This window comes from Arachis hypogaea, chromosome 11 (genome assembly GCF_003086295.3).
Source record: "Arachis hypogaea cultivar Tifrunner chromosome 11, arahy.Tifrunner.gnm2.J5K5, whole genome shotgun sequence".
NCBI classification, from domain to species: Eukaryota; Viridiplantae; Streptophyta; class Magnoliopsida; order Fabales; family Fabaceae; genus Arachis; species Arachis hypogaea.
This window is the reverse complement of record NC_092046.1, coordinates 90438240-90443151: the sequence shown is the minus strand read 5'-3', so window position 1 is coordinate 90443151 and position 4912 is coordinate 90438240. Positions and strand designations below refer to the sequence as shown.

General features: G+C 33.9%; 1 long non-coding RNA gene across 2 annotated transcripts; it reads left to right on the top strand.

Annotated features, from left to right (window-relative positions):
• The first annotated feature begins 435 nt into the window (after positions 1-435).
• Positions 436-4360, top strand: LOC112722289 (uncharacterized). 2 transcript variants are annotated; one of them, XR_003162583.3, is made up of 4 exons: positions 436-717; positions 840-908; positions 1092-1210; positions 4148-4360. It is a non-coding gene; the product is annotated as an uncharacterized lncRNA (long non-coding RNA). The 2 variants fall into 2 exon arrangements; XR_011867633.1 differs by lacking the exon at positions 1092-1210.
• Positions 4361-4912: the final 552 nt, after the last annotated feature.

Here is a 4912-nt window from a genome sequence, read left to right as displayed (position 1 = left end):
ACTTTTATTTTAACTAGTTATTTTATATAAATTGAAATTAAAGTTATAATGGAAACATAATGAAAGGTCATATAATTTGATTTAGGTAATTGATATTTCGAGTTTAACCGTATTTTATAAAATGTGATTAGTATGCTTGTTTTATAATTTAAATTAGAAATAATTATTTGAGCTCGTTAATAGATTGATAGATAAAATCTTATGCGTTTTGAAAGTAATCTTTATAGTATTATATTTGAATCTTAAATTGTTATTCTATCTCAAGTATTTTATAAAAGTTATGTTACTTGTATATATATTTTTCCTAGTTTTATGTTTCTTATTTTATACGTACTGTTATTATCTAACACGTATACTCGCTGACCAATCACGCACCGACACACGTACTTCACACTCGTTTATGAGTTATTGGGCCACGCTTATTGTTTCTTCACCACTCATTCACGGTTAAACTCCTACCACATATACGCAATACATATCAAAGAAGGAAAAAAAAAGGGGAACAGAGAAGAAGCAAAGGGAAACGAGAAACTGAGGAAAAGGAGAAGAGGGATCAGGGAAGCACCACGAAGAACAGAAAGACGTGCGCGATCGAGGGAGAAGGTAGCGTTGCCACCGTGCCTCATCATCGTCGCTGAAGGAAGCAAGCTGCTCAACTCTTAATTAAGCCAGTATCCTCCTCTTTGTTCTGATTCCAATTTTCCCATTTTTGAAACCGTAACACTCTCACCCTTACTTTGATTATACTTTGTTTCTCTTCCATGTGCTTGTTTTAATCATGGTTGCCTATATCTTTGTTGCTCAACCCCTTTTTGGCTCCTATTCCTTGCTACAATTAGGTCGAGTGTTGAAGCTGGTGCTGCCATGGGATGGTTGAAGTTGTTACTGATTCTGAATTTGCTATCTGGGTACTGGTCTTATCTTCTCCTTAGGGTTGATCTATTTACACGTTTTGTTTTGTCAGTGCTGTGGTTGCCATGTTCTGGTTTTAATTCTATCTTAGTTCTTGCTTTGTCTTGAATCCCTAGAGCTGAAATTATTTTTGATTCCTATCCAATTTGAATCCTCTATTTTACTGCAACCATGGTCAGTGCTGCGAAGGCTAATGTTGTTGCTGTTCCGGTTGTGGTTGCGTGAGAGTTACCGCTGCTGCCTTGAAACTAAAAGAGAAGAGAGTTGTTACGTTAAAGTATGCGATTGCGACATCGAGGTAGGGGGTGTAAAACGATTTCAATTTAAGAATGCCTACAAGGTTTATTGAATAATCACAAATAGATTTAATAGCTGTGAGTAATTGATTGATTATGTAATTATTGAATTGTGGCTGAAATTGTGATTAGAATGGTTGAGATTGTGATTTGGAATTGTTGATTTGTGATATTGATTGATTATGTGGATTGGGAATTGCTTGATGACTAATTGTTGAGAATTTCTGAATTTTAATGGGTTATGTTGGATTTGTTGCCGTTGAGTTGTTATTTGGTATATTGTAATGTTAATCAACTTGGTTGGTGGTTGATTTGGAATTGGTTTTGAGGGGTTTTGAAGGGTTTGATTTTGAATACTAAATAGATTGCTGAAAAACTGATTTTTGAAATTAAAAGGTGACTTTGGAAGTGAATCAGTTATTCATCGATAATCGAAATGATATAAGAGCAAAGGCTGAGTAAAGTATAATAAAAGTTGTTGTTGGGACTCAATTTTGAGAAGTTTGAATTAATTATAGAACTAGTTATGATTTTTCAAAGTTAAAATGTAAAACTTGATTTTCTGCATTATTTTTAAAGGAAGCCGGAAACTTTGAAAAACTATAACTATTTCTGTGATTATCGGAATTGCGTGGGACCAAGTCCGGATTGAGCTTGGGGATATAGGGAACTGGACTGCTGAATTTGAGACTTTTTCACTAAGTTTATGATTTATGGTGAATTTTTGAATCATGGATGTCAAAACTGGTTTTTCTGCAGAACGTTTAACGCAGCAGCAACTTGATTCCTCTATTGGAAATTCTGCAGTTTGAATTTTGAAATGGAACCAATTTTAAATAAAACTTTATTCCTATTATTTTAATGCCATAAAATTTCAGAACAATTGGACTTGTAGTTTTAAAGATATGAATTTTTGAAGGATGATGCATTATGCAGAAAAAGCCAGATTCTGTTTTCTTAAATTAGTAACTTTGGGAGTTTATAACTTTTGATCCTGGATAGATATTGAGATGCAACCAATTGGAGGTGAAAATTAAGTATGTTTAGTATATGTGATTTAAATTTCACGATTTTCCAAGTTTTAATAAGTGAGTTATGGGACTTGGAAGAGGTTGTGTTCAATGATTTGTAAAACAGAATTCTGCAGAAAATTACCTAACTTCCAAGCTATGTAAGTCCTTCATTAAAAATGGTATGACCCTGGAACTAATTGAGAAAGGAATTTGGATGAGTTATGTGTAACCACATTAATTTTGAAGGTAGTTGGATTTAATTTGGATTTTATATGAAATTTCAAATGTTGTATGTTGCTGCTGTCTTCTGGTTTTAAAACACTGCAGAACAGTCACGGTTTTGCTTATATTCCCGAAGCTAGAGTCAGCGAAAAATTATGATTTTTAGTTTGATAGAAAGCTTAATCCGAGCCGGTCGCATGGATATAAAGTTTGCGTGATTCCGAATTCATTTGATATTTTAAAAACAAAATGGAAATCAGGCTGCCAGGTTGTGTTGACAATTATTTTGGACATGAAATTTAAGAAATAGATTTTCTATACTATTATCAAATATTTTTTAGAATATATATTGTTGTGGCAACTGCTGAAAGAGACTGATGAAATGTTGAGAAAGAAGGAACCCGTAAGGGTGGCTAAGTCCTATTTTTAAAGGAGATTATATCCAAATTTTTTATAAAAGTAAAAGGACTTAATCAAAATGAATACTTGAGACTTGTTTAACGATAATAACTTTACTGATTCTTTTGAGAAAATATATTTGGTTTATAAAGTTGCTAACAATGACATGGGTTTTGTCCCGCTTGCATATTTACAATTACAAAAGAGTAAAGAGATAAAGAGAAAAAGAGTAATATAGATACAGATGAAAGAGTATTCAGAGAAAAGTAAAGAGATACAGAGAATAGAGCAATTAGAGTAGAGTAAAAAAGATGTAGAGAAAAGAGAAACCAGAGCAGAGTAAAGAGATATTTATATATTTATATATATTAGTTGCTTGATGCAACCCAGAGCTATATTTATATATATTAGTTGCTTGATGCAACCCAGAGCTATATTTAATATATATTAGTTGCTTAATGTAACCCAGAGCCTCTGTAGGGAAACTAAGTTACTTACAGCCATTTTCCGCTTCCCCAGAGCAGAGTAGAGTATATATATATTTTCCTGCAGTAAGCAGAGGCTGTCTCAAATGAGCGGCTATTATCATATGCGCATTTATTTAGGAACGGAAAATCGTATTCGGGAAATCGGGATTACTCGTGACCGGATAAATGTCGGGATTGCGGGCAGCCAACCGACACATGAGCTCATGGCCTGTACTAGGACTAGACATTCATCATATGCATCTATGTGACATTGTTTGGGTGTGTATATTGTAATTGGTTTGCCTATGTTAATAATTCTGTTTAACTGCTAATTGCTATACTTGATGTAATTGCTCTTGATTGTGCTTGAATCTCTTTACTTGTGTTTGTATCTAATTGGCTGGGTTGTAGTGAATTGGGTGTTGATTGAATTGCTTGAGCCTAAGGCCGTGATTGGTTTGTGTTTGAGGTTTAGTAAAGTATGAAAGATTAAGCTGGTTCAGCATAGACTTAATGAACCTATGCTTGGAACAAATTAGTCATTCATACAGTCTAGGAAAACTTTTAAGACGTATATAAAGTAAAATATGGGTTTAGGATTTTGGATAATTAATTGATGCTTCTAAGAAGGTTTTAGATTTTTGAAAGTTGAGCCATTGGTTTTCAAAAGAAGTTTATATAAGGCGAGCAATGAACACTGCGAATGAAAATAGTTTTCTTTTTAATGTCTCTAAATGAAATTAACTATTTGCGCTTTATTCTTTACTTTCACGGCATTCTCGACCTCTACTGAGAACATGTGGTTTGGTTCTCACCCCCAAATTTTCCACCATTTCAGCGACAGGTTTGAAGACGCAATTTGAAGCTGCGAGCGATCAGTAGGCTTTCTTTATGGTTTTATTTGCTTTCATAGAGTCCCCTTGCTATTGTCCTTTGAGATTTTATTTTACATAGAGGGGTAGGTTTAGTATATTGTATTTGAGTTTTATTTGGTCTCTTTTGTATAAGAATTATTATCAATAATATTTATGTGATTATTATTATTTGTGAATGTTTGAATTATGACTTTAATGAATAAGAACAAAATTTTCTGGAATTTTCTTAAAACGGAAACGCGAACTCGATACAAAGGCTCGATAATTAAGTAGTTAATACTAGAGAAGGTTACATAATGTTCTTTCTAGTGGAAATACCCTGACTTAAGCAAGATATTTTGCTGGACGGGACGTTACATGAATTATATAGGAGAACCCTATGGAAACACCTATAATCTCTCATGGAGAAATCATCCAAATTTCTCATGGAAGGATTAACAAAAGCCTCAACAAGGCTTTAACAATGGTGGAAGAAACAGGTTTAGCAATAGCAAGCCTTTTCCATCATCCACTCAGCAACTGACAGAGAATTCTGAGTAGAGTCCATCTAGCTTAGCAAATATAGTCTCTGATCTATCTAAGGCCACTTTAAGTTTCATGAATGAAACAAGGTCCTCCATTAGAAATTTGGAGGCACAAGTGGGCCAGCTGAGTAAAAGGGTCACTAAAACTCCTCCTAGTACTCTCCCAAGCAATACAAAAGAGAATCCAAAAAGAGAGTGCAAGGC